The sequence below is a fragment of the Lithobates pipiens genome, unplaced genomic scaffold, assembly GCF_037356315.1.
Source record: "Lithobates pipiens isolate NorthernLeopardFrog02 unplaced genomic scaffold, aLitPip1_a1.2 Scaffold_27, whole genome shotgun sequence".
Lineage (NCBI taxonomy): Eukaryota > Metazoa > Chordata > Amphibia > Anura > Ranidae > Lithobates > Lithobates pipiens.
Genome location: NW_027507788.1, coordinates 85,119,704 through 85,138,624, shown reverse-complemented (window position 1 = coordinate 85,138,624; position 18,921 = coordinate 85,119,704).

The following is an 18,921-nucleotide window of genomic DNA, read 5'->3' as shown; positions in this document are numbered from 1 at the left end:
GCCCATTCCAGGCGGCGGAGCCCGCGACGTCTCCTTCGCGGGCCCCGCCTACCTGTACACGCGCTCGAAATGGGCGGACTTTCCGAGCGGGAACAGTCCGCTCATTTCGAAAGTACAGCGGACAAGCCCACACACGGGCGGACTGTTCGCTCAAACACAGTTTCAGCGGACAGTTTTTCGGAATTTCCGAAAGACTTTGTCCGTCCAACTGTCCGCTGAAACTGTCCGCTGAAAGCCCACACACGAGCGGACTGTCCGCCCAAACACTGTTCAGCGGACAAGGTTGGGCGAACAGTCCGCCCGTGTGTACGCGGCCTTACTGGTATCCTTTTGTTTTGTAAAGAGCCTAAGTAGACTTTGTGTCACTGCTTGGTTAGGGGTCTTTTGACATGCTAATGTCGGAACTGGTTATGATAGGATCTTACCTAGCAACTAATAATATGGTACAGAGAGCTAATGCTTATGTGAACAACTCTGGACCAATGTCAAGGTCCCAGGGGGGACGGAACCTGGAGTGGGGGGGGATATAAAGCAGTCAAGAGAGCTACCCCCACTTTCTTAACCTCATGGTCTGGACACACCATGGCCACACGTAAGAATGTCTGTGTAATGTATTCTCTTAGCTCTCTTTACTTTTTCCCTAACTTTTTCTATTATAGGATTTTGCCTTAATATATTATTAATCTATTGATAGCATGTGTATGACCATGACTAGGGTAGTATAAAGGTCCCTTTTTTACCTGTTACCCATTCCACTCCAACCTCCACCCCATTTTAACCCCATAAAGTAAGAGACCACACCTTGCTTTGGAGTAAAATGGCCATAACAGCCTTTATTACAATACTCAAATACTCCAATCAAAATTATATATACACGGTATTCCATCCAATGTTCAGGAATACACCGGAGGGACCCATCCTAGCAATGGGCCCCCCACCCCATATCAGATGACTTCTGATTTACCGCCAACCGTCAAAGACCACCAGACACACACCGCCATCGTCCAATTCCTTCCGCACAGCTGTCATGACATCCGATCAACGCCACCTGAAAAAGAAGAACAGAAACAACACCGGCATACCCCAACAACCTAAACATAGGGAAGGAGGGTGGGAAAAACTGCCTCCTCTCTCTGTCCCCTCCGTCGAACTGAACTTTGCTCCGCCCACTCCACCTTTTATAGGGCTCCTCCCCCATCCCTCACACTCTGCACCAGCTCCTCCCCCACAGCCTATTCACACTGAGGCTTAACCCTCTAGCTCCCTTAAACATCCCCTTCATGCCCGGCCCTCCATTACTTCCCTTCTAGTCCATCCACTGCGGGCTTCCCTTGACCAGGGTAGTATAAATGTCCCTTTTTTACCTGTTACCCATTCCACTCCAACCTCCACCCCATTTTAACCCCATAAAGTAAGAGACCACACCTTGCTTTGGAGTAAAATGGCCATAACAGCCTTTATTACGATACTCAAATACTCCAATCAAAATTATATAACTATAATATCTATATATATATATTTATTATATATAACTATATATCTATATATAAATAACCAAACAATATACATATAACCATATACATATAACCATAACGCACATCTGGTAACGAATAGCATATAGCTAACATGCCCGGTCTGGTGATCTCTGACGGTGACCCATAAATTTACCAACCAAACAACTCACTACGGTACCCACTTTCAACTTTTCCAGGCCTCCAGCTGTGACCGCTCGGAGACAACCTCCGCAGTGACAACCATAACGGTATTCCATCCAACGTTCAGGAATACACCGGAGGGACCCATCCTAGCAATGGGCCCCCCACCCCATATCAGATGACTTCTGATTTACTGCCAACCGTCAAAGACCAACAGACACACACCTCCACAGCCCAAAAGGGTGACTCCCTTACCCTTGAGGGCCACCCCACACCCGCAAGGCCTTTTGGATACCCTCCTGCAATCCCAATGACCACAAGTCAATCCCCACATCCGACAAGTGTACCCCATCCCGTCTCAGGTACATGCCCACATTACATTCCAGTTCGCGGTGGCGAACCACGATCCCACCCTGTTGGGCCACAAACCTCTCCACCACCTTGTTGACCCTAACACGGGTCCTATGGATGCTCGCCACCGAACGAGCCCAGCGCCAGGCTGTCCTCGCCACAATGTCCGACCACACCAGTACGGTATCTGGAAAACGGAAGCGCAGCCGCATGAAATCGGACTTGATGTCTGCAATCAAATCCCTAACCTTCCGTACCCCCAGGTCGTTCCCCCCCGCATGGATTACCAGCACCGCCGGGGGACTGTCCCGAGACACATGCCTCTCAATCTCCTCCACCAAACGACCCCACTGCATCCCTGGAATACCCAACCACCACAAGCATGCCTCCCTCCTTGATATCCCAAGTTGCCTGCCCTCAGGCCGTTGATCTCCTCTCCTGGCCCCCCAACATACGTAGGAGTGCCCCACGATCCAGACGAGGCGAGCCAGACCTCCATCTGAAAAGAAAAACCAACAGCGTAAAACAGTTTCCACCCAGTAACAGTGTATCCACCCTGACAGGACAACAACCACGCCAGCCCCCCAAATCCGAAACAAAGCCCCAAAAGATTTGTGCAGGCGTGCAACCTTAAGAACTTAATACAGTTTTTTTTTTTTTGAGAAGACAATCAAACCAACACCAACTGTGGCCTAACAAATGAACGAAAACACAGAGATTCCCATCTCCCAATCCGGCGAACTGCCGCCTCATCCAAACCGCACCGGGCCGCCTCCGTGGCCGCCCCGATCCGGAACGAATGTGACGCAAATTCTTTACCATCCAAACCCACCGCCCGCAAGCACTTCCGAAACACCGAAACAAATTGGTACTTGGACAAAAAGGACCCATCCTCATGCCACAGGAAAGGACCCTCCCCCCCGTCTCACTGCCCGAAAATCCCGCACCGCCGCCACCGGGCACACTCTGGATCCCGGCAACGCAAACAGAGACACAAGGATCCCTTTGCCCTGCTGATCCGTTTTGGCCCTGTGGAGCCAGAGCCCCACCCTATCAACTGCCACTCGAACCTCCCCATCAAACAATCCCCCGGCCACTTTTTTGGATGGGCTAACCAACTCCCCAATCCGAAACGCCCCATAGAAGGCCAAAGAAAACGCCGCTGTAAACAGCCGCGTCTCATACTCCGAAGAGCACACCCACCCCAGCTGAGCGAAAATCGCTTGCAAGGTAGCGAACGTAACCGGCCTCCGCGTATCCCTCGTCCTGTGCTGCCTGCGATAACCCTTCAACGCCTGACGCACCCAAAAATCTTTAGTCCAGTCTTCCACCCGCAACAGCTTAAACAAAAACGTCAAACCCGCCAGTTTCCGTCCGATCGCGGACACCGACACCCCCCGTTCCATATTCCTGGCCACAAAATAAAGTACCAACAACCACCAATCGGAGCCCCGATCACTTACCCCTGCTTCCCGAACCAGACCTGACCATTCAGACCAAACCTTGGAATAGGCCGCCCAGGTGGGCGCACTCACAGACTGCCGGATCCATCCGGCGGCGACTCCAATGGCAGCCTCCAAATTCACTCCGCGCCCGGAGCCAGCTCCCTGAACCTGTCCCACTGAAAACGAGACAGGGAGTCAGCCAACTCGTTTTCCACGCCCGGTATGTGTAAAGCGTAAACAAAGACATTCAACTCTAAACAACGAAGGACTAACTGCCGCATCAACCGTATAACTGGAGGGGATGAAGCCGACACACGGTTCACCACCTGCACAACCCCCATGTTGTCGCAATTAATGCGCAACTTCAGATTCCTACACTCCTCCCCCCACAGCTCCAACGCCAATACAATCGGAAACAGTTCCAACAGAACCAGATTGCCCAAAAAACCCGCTGCTCTCCAAGCCTCCGGCCAAGGCTCCACGCTCCACTTGCCCCTGAAAAACGCCCCGTACCCAGTAGAACCAGCAGCGTCCGTGACCAAATCCAAGTCAAAATTGCTGACAGGGCCCGCCATCCACATGGCCCTACCATTGTAAGAACCCAAAAATTTGTGCCAAACCCGCAAATCCTCCCGATGCTCCCTCCTCAGCCGCACAAAATGTGTGGGAACGCTGACACCCGCCGTAGCTGCCGACAGCCGCCGGCAGAAAATCCTTCCCATGGGAATAATCCTACATGCGAAGTTCAGCTTACCCAAAAGCGACTGCAATGTCCGCAACTGGACCTTGCGCTGGCCCGAATATCCCTAATTTCCCGTTGCAGTTCCACCAACTTGTTCTCCGGCAGCCGGCACTCCATCGCCCGGGAATCGATCACGATCCCCAGGTAACTCAGTTCCGACGTCGGACCCTCCGTCTTATCGGCCGCCAAGGGAACCCCAAACCTGCCTGCGATGTGCTGCAACGTAGACAGCAAAATCGCACACACAGCGGAGGCAGGCGGGCCCACACAGAGGAAGTCATCCAAATAATGGATAACCGACTCCAGACCCGAAGCGTCCCTCACCACCCATTCCAAAAAGGAGCTAAACGTCTCGAAGTACGCACACGAGATTGAGCAACCCATCGGTAGGCACATATCCACAAAAGATTTGTCACGCCAGTAGCACCCCAACAGCCTAAAGCTATCAGGATGAACCGGAAGCAGCCGGAACGCCGATTCCACATCGGCCTTGGCCATCAGCGCCCCCTGACCATACCTCCGCACCCACCGTACCGCAGTGTCCAACGACGGTTTTTCACCAAACGGCCCCCCCATGCGCCTGAGCGCCACCTCCTTTCACAGCTTGTCATCCACCACCCCCGGATGTTCCAATGCGGACTCCAAGTTTTTCGCGACCCGCAGCACCTCAGGCAGCGAACACGGAATCCTGAAGCCGTCCCGAAACCCCGCCGCCAGCAAACGCACCGCCGCCCCGTCCAGATACCTACTTAGAAAAGGGAGCATCCTTGCCAGCATCACCGGTGTCCTCCCTCTTCTGAGCAGCATCCCCGACCCGTTTCCCTTTACGGAAGCACCGGGACAACATGTGAGCCCCACCACAACCGGAACACTCGTGCTTGAACTTGCACGCTTCCCCGAACTTGCAGGCTCCCTCGTTGTACTGCCAGCAAACCCCCCACTTTTTTCCGGCCTGCAGTACCGAGGTTGGCGCACTCCCGGCCCCCCCTGAAGAAACTGAGGTGGGGCCCTCGCCAACGACATTAGCCTCATCCAGAGGCTGATGTCCTTGTGGTCCCAGCGCAATTCCGGCCGCACCGCTTTGCGCTGCCGGAATTGCTCATCGTCCCCAATCACATCCATATAACAGAAAAGCGCCGAGCAATGCTCCGGGCTCTTCTCCCCAATGAGGCTAGCCAAAATGGCAAACGCCTGTAGCCAATTAGAGAAAGTGCGTGCTATCAGCCGATACCACCGCTTCTCCTCATCCTCCTTCTTGGAATCATCGGGCTTAACCCTGTCCAAGTTAAACTTTTCCAACGGGAGAAGCGAGAAAATCTCAACATACTCCCCTTTTCAGATCTTGTCCCGCACCTCCTGTTTCAAGTGGGCCCCCAGCGGCCCCTCGAAACACACATAAACCTCACACCGCACGGCGTCGGCCAACCGAACAATGTCCGACAGCGCCACCGAGTCTTTTTTGCCCGCGTCAGCCCCAGATTCCCCGCCTCCCCCCGCTGTATTCGCCACCAACGGTGCCACCGGCGTCGTAACCCCTGTGGCCCCAGAGGCCACCCCGAGCTCCCCCGCCGGGGGAGCCACCCAAGGGGTCACCGGCAGCGGCGAGGCCTGCCACCGGTCGAAACGCCCCACCAAGGCCCGCAATCCCTCCAACAGGTCCCGCATCTGTCCAGCCGGTTCCGCACCCCCGCCCCCCGGCACCGCCACCACAGAAACCCCCGCCACCCCCGTGTCGCACCCCACAGGCGTCACTGGCCTCCCCGTGCCTGCCTGCACCACCCCCAACAAACTCTGCAATGCATTAGACAATAAAACCGCATCAGGGGACTCACCTGGCTGTCCAGGAACTTTCCTCACAGCCGGACTGGCGACATCTCCCCCTGGGACAGGCAGCTCCTCCTCATCAGACACTTTCCCCTCGGACCGGTCCTCCTGGACCCATGTAGGCGGGGGTGTAAGCCCCCCAGGGGAAGAGACCCCGGAAGCTGAAGCCACAACCCGCATAAGTGATTCCACGCCCCCGGCTGGTCCCTCCGTGGCAGCCTGGCGAAGTGAGCCAACCCTGCCAGCCCCTGGGACGGTGGACCCTCGGGTGCTCCTCTCATCCTTCTGGGTGGAGCAGCCTGCAGGCGGTCCACGCACCTGCCCAGGCTGACTTGCTGTCCCCCTGCTCCGGGCCGCTGAATGCGTGCGAGAGCCAGCCCGAGCAGCCATCCCTCCCCCAGCACTGTGTCCTGCTGCAGCATCCCCCCTTCCCCCCCACGGCCTCTTCAGCAGCACACCGGCCGCGTGACCCGCCCGCCCCACCCCCCACCCCCGGGCCGCGGCGTGAAGACCGCTCCGGGCCCCCTGAGTCCCCCTGTGTTCGTTTGGCTGGGGGGAGCGATCGGTCCTCCCCAGGGCTTCTTACTACACGAGGCGGCCGAGGGTCAGGCCCAGGCTAAAAGCGCGCCGGAGGCCGCGACCTCTGTGCGCGCTGCAAAAGCTCACCCCTCCTCAAATCCAGTCCCGATGTCCCCGCCAGGCCCCCGAGGTGCTCCCGCAGCCACTCCGGTCCGCGTTCATCCGCTTGCCGCCGCAGTCCCGCCAGCATGGTCTCGATGTCCGCCATCTTCAGAGGAGCAGTGGTAAAAAACTGCCTCCTCTCTCTGTCCCCTCCGTCGAACTGAACTTTGCTCCGCCCACTCCACCTTTTATAGGGCTCCTCCCCCATCCCTCACACTCTCCACCAGCTCCTCCCCCACAGCCTATTAACACTGAGGCTTAACCCTCTAGCTTCCTTAAACATCCCCGTCATGCCCGGCCCTCCATTACTTCCCTTCTAGTCCATCCACTGCGGGCCTCCCTTTACAACAATATTTTGTATCATTGGTAACATTGTTGTTTTAAATTTGTATCATTTATGTTATAGTTGCTAACCTTGGATTAATACAAGTTTATTTTCTGTACAATAGTAAGTTTAAATAAATTAGATTGTTATCCTTTTCGCACAAGTATCATTAGTTCTTTATTTCCTGGGTTGATTCATATAGATAAAAGGTTTTAATCACTTATGTTATGTATCATTAACCATATAAGTGAGGTAGGTAAACATTGTCTTATCAGATACCATCCATTAAAAGCATTTTGTTATATGAAATATTATTACTGTGAGCATGCGGCATCTGCAGGCACTGCAACATACTGGTATGCCGCAGTGCACATATGCGCCTCCTCTGTATCTGGGAAACTTGTGATCGCTATGACCAATCATAGCTATCACATGATTACATGTAAGCAAAACAGTCATAAATAGCTTCCATCCATGACTGTTTTGCTTACCATTATGATGCTGTGATTGGCCAAACAGCTATCACATGGTACCTAGGCCATTCACAGGATTCTGTACCATGTGATTATCTGTAGCCATTCACAGATCACAATAGTAAGCAAACAGTCATGAATGGCAGCTATTAATGACAGCTAAAACTATTGCTTATAACAGTGGCCATCACTGTTAAGGCCCATACACACGATCAGACTTTTTGACAACAAACATGCAAATTAGCTGTTTTGGAGCAACATCCGACTGTGTGTACGCTCCATCGGACAAACTTTTTTGGTTTTCATCGGACTTTTGTTGGCTGTGCGAATGGACAAACTTTCTGGCAACAAAAGTCCGATGGAGCAAAGTCTGATCGTGTGTACAGAAAACCATAGGACTTTTGTACAAAGTACAAACAGGCATGCTCAGAACCAATGCAAAAGATCAGACAACAATACAGAAGTTGACCAAAGGTGGCGGTAAAGAGCAGAAAAACTACGTGGTTTGGTGAAAGTTGGCTGAAAAAGTCCTGCTGTGTGTATGCAATACAAGTTCAGGGCCGACGCCCTTTGTACAAAAATCCAAGGGAAAGTTTGTACAAAGTCCTATCGTGTGTATGAGGCTTTACAGTGGTGTGAAAAAGTGTTTGCCCCCTTCCTCATTTCCTGTTCCTTTGCATGTTTGTCACACTTAAGTGTTTCGGAACATCAAACCAATTTAAACAATAGTCAAGGACAACACAAGTAAACACAAAATGCAATTTGTAAATGAAGGTGTTTATTATTAAAGGTGAAAAAAAATCCAAACCATCATGGCCCTGTGTGAAAAAGTGATTGCCCCCTAAACCTAATAACTGGTTGGGCCACCCTTAGCAGCAACAACTGCAACCAAGCGTTTGCGATAACGTGCAATGAGGCTTTTACAGCGTCCTGGAGGAATTTTGGCCCACTCATCTTTGCAGAATTGTCCTAATTCAGTTACATTAGAGGGTTTTCGAGCATGAACGGCCTTTTTAAGGTCATACCACAACATCTCAATAGGATTCAGGTCAGGAATTTGGCTAGGCCACTCCAAAGTCTTCATTTTGTTTTTCTTCAGCCATTCGGTGGTGGACTTGCTGGTGTGTTTAGGATCATTGTCCTGCTGCAGAACCCATGACTAGTGTAGCCCAGATATGACTCAGTCTGTTGTAACCAACCCTTTTACTCCGAGTCCTAACCCTTCAAACCCTTACCATTAAGAGACCACACCATTCTTTGGAGTAAAATGGCCACAACAGCCTTTATTAAAACCAAAAACAAATAAAACTCCAAATTTTAATTTTAATATTAATATCCTAAAACTTTTCCACAACATGTGGAAAACCACATATGATAAACAACATATGATAAACAACATGTTTTACCCAAATTTTTGTTGGTCAGTGACGGAGCTACTTTTTCCAAGTATACATATCTGTATACACACTAGGGGGCACTGCGGGACCTTTACCACCACCTTACCGGCCTCCAGCTGTGCCGCTCGGAGACAACCACTTTGTCCCGCAGTGCAACAAAACATTAACATCAAAATTTGATGTACACACCGGAGGGGCCATCTCCCGATGAGCCCCCCACCTACTTAACCACCTCTTTTTATGCTACCGTCACTGACCAACAATAAATACCGCCAACCCCACCGCTGTCGTGACGACCCACAATAATCCAACCTGAAATGACAAACAGACCATTAGAACATTCAAAATAAAACACAACCAACTAGGGAGGGTGGGTGGGAAAAACTGCCTCCTCGCGCGTTCTCCCTTCGACTGCCCGTTCGTAGCTCGGCCCCCTTTTTATATGGCCGCTCCCCTTCGTTCCTCCGCCCACCTGCTCTAAACCACCACCTTAGTGTGTCACTTGACACACTGTCATGCCCGGCCCTCCTCTACATTCCTCCCAGCTCCATTTTCGCTCCGGTCCTCTCTTGACTAGTGTAGCCCAGATATGACTCAGTCTGTTGTAACCAACCCTTTTACTCCGAGTCCTAACCCTTCAAACCCTTACCATTAAGAGACCACACCATTCTTTGGAGTAAAATGGCCACAACAGCCTTTATTAAAACCAAAAACAAATAAAACTCCAAATTTTAATTTTAATATTAATATCCTAAAACTTTTCCACAACATGTGGAAAACCACATATGATAAACAACATATGATAAACAACATGTTTTACCCAAATTTTTGTTGGTCAGTGACGGAGCTACTTTTTCCAAGTATACATATCTGTATACACACTAGGGGGCACTGCGGGACCTTTACCACCACCTTACCGGCCTCCAGCTGTGCCGCTCGGAGACAACCACTTTGTCCCGCAGTGCAACAAAACATTAACATCAAAATTTGATGTACACACCGGAGGGGCCATCTCCCGATGAGCCCCCCACCTACTTAACCACCTCTTTTTATGCTACCGTCACTGACCAACAATAAATACCGCCACAGCCGGAAGGGGTGAAACCTCAACCCTGATGGCACCCCCACACCCGCAGGGCCGCCCTAATACCCTCCTGCAGCCCCAAAGACCAAAGGTCGATACCCACGTCAGTGAGGTGGACCCCATCCTTCCGTAAATAGAGACCCACATTAATCTCCAATTCCTTATGGCGAATCACCAACCCCCCATCCCGTGCCAGAAAGCGCCCGACTACTTTATTCACCCGAATTCGCGCCTTATTCAGCCTATACACCGACCGAGCCATGCGCCAAGCAGTCCGCGCCACCATGTCTGACCAGAGTATCAAGGTATCTGGGAAGGTCACGTGCAAGTACACTAGATCAGACTTGATGTCCGCTATCAGGTCCCTGACAGTCCGCACTCCCAAGTCATTGCCCCCAGCATGGATCACCAATACATCCGGTGGCCTGTCCAGCCTCGCATAACGCTCTACTTCCGGGACCACCCCGCCCCACAACATACCCGGCTTGCCCAGCCACCGTAGCACCGCCTCCCTCCTAGAGATACCCAACTGTCTCCCACCTGGTCGTGCGTCCCCCCTCCGGGCACCCCAACACACATAGGAATGCCCCAGGATCCAGACGAGGCGTGGAGGCCCTCCAGCTGAAAAGACAAAACATAACCCAACTGTCAGCGAACCAATAACATCCCCGTATCCCAAAACAGCACCAAAACACACAAAAAACCCCCGGTACACAGTGTTCAACCGTCCTTCCCTTTTTTTTTTTTTATTTTTTTTTATTCACAGACCAACTGAGGCCGAATGTAAGAGCGGAATCGCTTAGATTCCCATCTACCCAACCTGCGCACCGCCGCCTCATCCAACCCGCACCTGGCAGCCTCAGTAGCCGCCCCAATGCGGAAGGAGTGTGAGGCGTATGCGGAACTGTCCATGCCCATCCGCCCCAAACATTTGCGCAGCACTGCCACGAACTGGAACTTCGACAGGTGCGACCCGTCCTCATGTACCAAGAAAGGCCCCTCTCCTGCGGGCCTCACCCGTACAAACTCCCCCACCGTCCGCACAGGGCATACCGCACACCCCGGGATAGCGTACAATCCCAACTGCACTCCCACTCCCCTTTGATCAGTTTTTGACCTCCGCAGCCACACCGACACCTTATCCTCAAACACCTCGACATCCTGGTTACCCAATCCGCCCACCATCCGCCGGGAAGGGCTCACCAATTCGCCAATGCGAAATGCCCCAAAAAAGGCCAACGAAAAAGCGGCCAAAAACAAAACAACCTCATAAATCGAGGAACACACCGACTCCAGTTGCTCTCCCAACATCAACAAATTCGCAAACGTAATAGGCCGCCTCCCATCCTGCCTCCTGTGCCCCTTCCTGTACCCCTTCATGGCTTGCCGCACCCAAAAGTCCTTAGTCAAATCCGACATACCCCGCAGCTTAAACCAAAACGCTATGCCCGCCATCTTCTTGTCAATCGCCGAAGCGGACTTCCCCGCCTCCATATTCCTGGACACAAAGTACAAAACCAGCAACCGAAAATCGGTCCCGCCCCCACAACCCTCTGACTCCAAAATGAACTCCGACCACTCCTGCCATACCTTCTGGTACGCCGACCACGTGGACATACTCACTGATCGTTGTATCCACCGTGCGACGATTCCAACGCCAATTCCCAGATCCAATCCGGGCACGGCACTCCCTCCATGTCCGCCTCTGGCGCCAGGGCCCTGAACTTGTCCCACTGGAAGCGAGACAAAGAATCAGCTAGGGTGTTATCCACTCCCGGAATATGTACAGCATAGATAAAAACATTCAATTGCAAGCAGCGCAACACCAACTGTCGCATTAAACGTATGACAGGCGGCGAAGACGCCGACATGCTATTGATAACCTGCACTACACCCATGTTGTCGCAATTCAAACGCAGTTTCAGGTTCCGGCATGCCTGCCCCCACAATTCCAAAGCCAGCACCACCGGAAACAGTTCCAACAGCACCAAATTCCCTAAGAAACCTGCCTCCACCCACGATTGAGGCCACGGTGCCGCACTCCAACTTCCTTGAAAAAACGCTCCGTATCCCGTAGATCCCGCGGCGTCAGTAACCAATTCCACGTCGAAGTTGCTCACCGGGCCCGACAACTCGGCAAGGAACAAACACCAAATCCGGAGGTCCTCCCTGTGCTCCCTACTCAGCCGAATAAAGTGCGTAGGAGCCCGTACACCCGCCGTAGCGGCCGACAGCCGCCGACAGAAAACCCTCCCCATGGGAATGATACGGCAAGCAAAGTTCAACTTGCCCAGCAGAGACTGCAAAGCCCGTAACTGAACCTTCTTACAACCATGAACCGCCCTAATCTCCGCCTGCAAATCCCTGAGCTTCCCTTCCGGCAACCTGCACTCCATAGCCACGGAGTCGATCACAATGCCCAGGAAACTCAGCTCCGTCCGCGGGCCCTCCGTTTTATCGGCAGCCAATGGCACACCAAACTTCGCCGCAATGTGTTGCAACGTGGACAACAAAATCGCACACACATTGGACGACGGAGGGCCCACGCAGAGAAAATCATCCAAGTAGTGGATGACGGAATCCAAGCCAGCCACGTCCCGCACAACCCACTCCAAAAAGGAACTAAATGCTTCAAACACAGCACAAGAAACCGAACAGCCCATTGGCAAACACCTATCTACGTAAAGCTGCCCTGCCAACAACAACCCAGCAAATGAAAACTATCGGGGTGCACCGGCAACAGCCGAAACGCCGACTCCACATCGGCCTTAGCCATCAGCGCCCCCTGGCCATAACGGCGAACCCATCGTACCGCCGCGTCGAACGAGGTGTAAGAAACCGTGCAGGCCTCGGGGTCGATGAAATCGTTCACCGAACCCCCTTTCGGGAACGACAAGTGGTGTATCAATCTAAACTTGTTTGGCTCCTTCTTAGGAACCACCCCCAGCGGGGACACCACTAAATCGTCGAAAGGAACCTGAGCGAACGGCCCAGCCATCCTCCCCAATGCCACCTCCTTCGCCAACTTCTCAGAGACCACCGTCGGGTGTTGCATAGCCGACTTCAAATTACTCGCAATCGGGGGAATCACAGTCAATGTACACGGAATCCTAAAACCGTCCTGAAATCCAGCGTTGATCAACCTCGCTGCCGCGCTATCCGGGTATCTATTTAGAAAAGGCAGCATCCTTTCCCGCATCACCGGAGTCGTCCCTCTTGTTCGCAGGCTCACCGGCACGCTTTCCTTTCTTGAAGCACTTAGCGAGGGCATGTGCCCCCCCGCATCCCGAACATTCGTGCTTAAATCTGCAGCCACCGCCGAACTTGCAAGAGCCCTCGTTGAACTGCCAGCACACTCCCCACTTTCTTCCGGCCGGCGATCCCGAGGAGTTGCTACCCCCGGCCCCCCCTTGAAAAGACTGAGGCGGGGTCCTGGCCGACGCCATTAGCCGCATCCAGAGGCTTATATCCTTATGATCCCAGCGCAAGGCCGGGCGTACCGCCCTGCGCTGCCGAAACTGCTCGTCATAGCGCAGCCATGCGGAGCCCCCGTAAACACGATACGCCTCCCCGATGGCGTCCATGTAACAAAATAACGCCGAACAGTGTTCGGGGTTCTTCTCGCCGACTACACTAGCAAAGATAGCAAAGGCTTGTAGCCAATTGGCAAACGTCCTTGGAATCAGGCGGTAACGCCGTTTTTCTTCGTCCTCCTTTTTCGTATCGTCCGGTTTTACCCTGTCCAGATTAAACTTCTCAAGAGGCAGCAAGGAGAAAATCTCCACATACTCCCCTTTCCAAATCTTGTCCCGGACATCCTGCTTTAAGTGGGCCCCTAACGGTCCCTCGAAGCACACATACACCTCGCAGTGCGCCGCATCCGCGATCCGCACGATGTCGGCTCTCCCAGTGGTCTCCGTGGTCCCTGACCCTGCCGCACTCACCTTCTCTGCCGCCTGCACCGCTGCCGGGACCGGCTGCGACTCCGCGGTGGAGGGCCCCTGTACACCGCCGGCGGCCGGCACCACGCCCACCGTGGACCCGCCCGGGGGGGCCCCAGTCGGCGTGGCCCCCTGACCACCCTCGAACTGGCCCACCAAAGCCCGCAGACCCTCCAGCAACGCCAGTAACGGACCCCCAGCACCCGGGACCGCAGCCCCACTCCCCACCCGCGGTTGGACAGGACCCGCCAACAGCGTAGCAGGAGGCACCGCCTCCCCCCCCGCCCAGCAGCCCCACCCAATAAACCCCGCAACACATTGGCAAAATCAACATTTTCATGGGACTTACCGGGCTGACTGGGCGCCGCTCCAACAGCCGCTGAGCTGACCTCCCCCGCCGCTTGCTCTTCCACGTCCTCCGACAGTTCGCCCTCAGACCGACTCCCGTCATCTTGACTCTCGCGGAGCGGCAGCCCCTCCGGGGAGGTGCTCCTGGACGCCGGGCGCCTCCGCGCCCCGGCCCGATCTTCCGCCGGCGCCGAGTCGGCCAAGCGACGGCGCTGACCTCCCTTCGAGCACGCAGGTGGGCCGGTCCTGGCACCACTCCTGCCACGAAAGTCCTGTCCCCGTGCACACGGTGGCGTCCGCCCACCCACTGTGCCGTCCAGAGACCCGCAAGCATGATCCGCAGAGGCTGGAGCTGACGCTTCACTGGTGACCCCCCCCGCGGCTCGTGCGAAGCCGCCGGGGTGCCCGGCGTGTCCCGCCCGATGGCCGCCGGCTTCTTCCTCTTCTGTGCGCTGCGTGACATCCCGCCACGGACTCCCTTCGGCTCGTGCAGAGCTGCAGGGGTGACTGGTCCCGCTACCACCGGATCCGGCTCCCTCCCCTTCCCAGCAGAGTCCCGTGCAAACCTCCCACCCCTCCCCCTCAGCTCGTGCAGAGCTGCCGGGGGCGATACCAAGGAAGAGTCCCGTGCAAACCTCCCACCCCTCCCCCTCAGCTCGTGCAGAGCTGCCGGGGGCGATACCAAGGAAGAGTCCCGGTCCCCCCGCCCCACCCGCAAGTCCCCATCCCCAGCAAGGCTCCTGGCTGTGTGGCCGCCCCTTCCCCCTGGCACGTGCAGCGCCACCGGGGACGATAAGGTCGGGGATCTTCTCCTCCTCACCCCCGGGGAAGCGGCGCCATGTCGGCCCGTGGCCCCGCCCCCCGTCACGGGGCCGCGGCGTGCAGGCCGTCCAGGCCCCGCCGGGAAAGCTGGCTGGCTCCTCTTTGCTGGCGGCACTGAGTGATCCCCCCTCGGACTCCTGGCCCCCCGGGAAGGCCCCGCTATAGCCCCGGGAGAGTACCTTGATGGCGGCCTCGAGATCCTGCCGCGTGTTGCCGCGCCGTCCTCTCCAGCCCGTCCGCCATCGTCCTGCCGTCCGTCCTCTTCTGCCAGCACCGCCGCGACCTGCCGCTGCAACCAATCGGGCCCCCAGGATGCCGCCGCCGTTCTGAGCTGCTCCAGCAACGCCGCCGCGTCCGCCATCTGCAAACTGGAAAAAACGAGGAGCAGTGAAAAAACTGCCTCCTCGCGCGTTCTCCCTTCGACTGCCCGTTCGTAGCTCCGCCCCCTTTTTATATGGCCGCTCCCCTTCGTTCCTCCGCCCACCTGCTCTAAACCACCACCTTAGTGTGTCACTTGACACACTGTCATGCCCGGCCCTCCTCTACATTCCTCCCAGCTCCATTTTCGCTCCGGTCCTCTCTGGTTCGTTTCAGCTTGAGTACACGAACAGATGGTCGGACATTCTCCTTCAGGATCTCTTGGTAGACAGCAGAATTCATAGTTCCTTTTATCACAGCAAGTCTTCCAGGTCCTGAAGCAGCAAAACAGCCCCAGACCATCACACTACCACCACCATATTTTACTGTTGGTATAATGTTCTTTTTATGAAATGCAGTGTTCATTCTACGCCAGATATACTTGGACACACACCTTCCAAAGAGTTCCACTTTTGTCTCATCGGTCCACAGAATGTTGTCCCAAAAGTCTTGGGGATCATCAAGATGTGTTGTGGAGAAATTGAGACGAGCTTTGATGTTCTTTTTGCTCAGCAGTGGTTTTCTCCTTGGAACTCTGCCATGCAGGCCATTTTTGCCCAGTCTTTTCCTGATGGTGGAGGCATGAACGCTGACCTTAACTGAGGCAAGTGAGGCCTGCAGTTCCTTGGACGTTGTTGTGGGGTCTTTTGTGACCTCTTGGATGAGTCGTCGCTGCGCTCTTGGGGTAATTTTGGGCGGCCGGACACTCCTGGGAAGGTTCACCACTGTTCCATGTCTTCGCCATTTGTGGATAATGGCTCTCACTGTGGTTCGCTGGATTCCCAAAGCTTTGGAAATGGCTTTATAACCCTTTCCAGACTGATAGATCTCAATTACTTTCTTTCTCAATTGTTCCTGAATTTCTTTGGGTCTCGGCATGATGTGTAGCTTTTAAGGATCTTCTGGTGGACCTTACTGTGTCAAGCAGCTCCTATTTAAGTGATGCCTTGATTGTAAACAGGTGTGGCAATAATCAGGCCTGGGTGTGGCTAGAGAAATTGAACTCAGGTGTGGACAACCACAGTTATAGTATGTTTTAACAAGGGGGGCAATAACTTTTTCACACAGGGCCATGATGGTTTGGATTTTTTTTCACCTTTAATAATAAACACCTTCATTTACAAATTGCATTTTGTGTTTACTTGTGTTGTCCTTGACTATTGTTTAAATTGGTTTGATGTTCCGAAACACTTTAGTGTGACAAACATGCAAAGGAACAGGAAATGAGGAAGGGGGCAAACACTTTTTCACACCACTGTATAAGCAATAATAGTGTAAAAGATATTCCTGATCACCCCACCCTCAGAGCAGCACAGTGTCACTATGATGACAGTAAACTACTCTGGTGACAGTATGTAAAAATATATAGTAAAAAAGTTAAAAAAATTTGAATAAAAAAAGATTTCATACTGTCATCAGTCAGTGTCCCTAAACACTGCCACATTAGTCATATGATAATGCTGTATTACACTGGTGACAGTACATTAAAATTAATTGGAAAAAAGAAAAAGTTAATTTCTTAATTTTTCCAAAAAATTGTGGCAAAAAATTACAATTTAAAAAAACTCATGCTTCTTACTAAGACCCCAGGCTGTCTACTTTCCAAAAAGGGGTCATTTGGGGGGTATTTGCACTGTTTAGGTATTTTAGGTCCTCAAAAAATGAGATGTCAATACATAAGGTCTGATCAATTTTCAAATAATCTTTGTAGACCTTAGTTTGTAGACTCTATAACTTTCACACAGACTAAATAATATAAACCGATTTGGGTTTTTTTTTGTTTTTTTTTTACCAAAGATACATAGCAGACTACATTTTGACCTAAATTCACTAGAGGGTGCTACATACGTAAAGGAGTTTTAACCACTTGACCACTGGAAGGTTTTGCCTCCTTCATGACCAGACAATTGTGAGTGAAGGCAAATGTATGTTTTGCTCATGGTAAAATGAGTCTCTGAATCTGGGACAAAAGTTTACTGAAGTTCAGGGCTGTATGACCCATACAGGCAGGTCGCTGGTGCATCCCCCTGGTTCTGGAAGGTTGAAGAACTTTCTGAAAACTGGAGAGCGGAGGACAGGAGGGTTGATCTGCATAATTAGGGGAGTTTGCCACATCCCCAGGCAGTTGGCCTGGCATGGTGGCTAAGCCAGCCCTTACATATGGATGAGTCATGCTGGCAGGGAGTCGGGTGGAAGATGGAGTACTGAGGAGACTGTAGTGGCCCTTGAGGAGAACCCCTGCTTGGCTCTGCTTCGGTCTGGCTTGGGAGGATTCTGAGAGCACCACTGTTTGAAAGGAATCTTACTTAACCACTTAAGGACCGCCGTATTGCCAATGTACGTCATTGCAATGGCACGTACAGGCACAAGCACGTACATGTACGTGCTTGTCTTCCAGCGGGTGGGGGGCCCGATCGGACCCCCTCTCGCTGGATACGGCGGTCCGTTTTGTTTCAGGAGCGATCCGGGATGAGGGGATGGCTGTTGGTTTCTGGCCACCCCCTCTCGATCTCTCCTGGCGAATGAGAAGCTTTCTCCCACTGTGTATTGTATACACAGGCAGGGAGGAAGTGATGTCATTCTCCTCGGGGCGGTCTTTTTGACCGGACTACGAGGAGAAGACTAAAAGTAAGTGCACCAAACACTACTCTAACACATAGGTACACATTATTTTTTTAGGTTCACCGCCAGGTTTTTATAGCGCTAGGTACCCTGATATACTACCCAATAATGGTTTTAACCCCCTGATTGCCCCTAGTTAACCCTTTTACCCCCTTTTGCCAGTGTCACTAAGCAATCATTTTTCTGATCGCTGCATTAGTGTCACTAGTGTCGCTAGGTAGCTAGTTATTTTTTTAGGTTCACCGCCAGGTTTTTATAGCGCTAGGTACCCCCATATACTACCCAATAATGGTTTTAACCCCCTGATTGCCCCTAGTTAACCCTTTCACCAGCGATCACTGGTGACGCTGGTTAGCCAGTTAGTTATTTAGGTTCCCCGTCAGGTTTTTATATAGCGCCAGGGACCCCCATATACTACCTAATAAAAATTTGAACCCCCTGATTGCCCCTAGTTAACCCTTTCACCAGTGATCACCGTATAAGTGTTAGGGGTGACTCTGTTTAGTTTGCTTTTTATAGCATCAGGGCACCCACCATTTATTACCCAATAAAAGTTTAACCCTCTGATCACCCGGCGGGTGATATCAATTAGGTTTTAGGGTCAGGGTCCGCGTCGCCCCAGGCAGCGCTAGGTTAGTGCCAGTACCTCTAACACCCACGTGCAAAGCATAAACCTCCCGTAGTGGTATAGAATCTGAACAGATCAATATCTGATCTGATCAGATCTATACTAGCATCCCCAGCAGTTTAGGGTTCCAAAAAAACGCATTGTTAGCGGGATCAGCCCAGATACC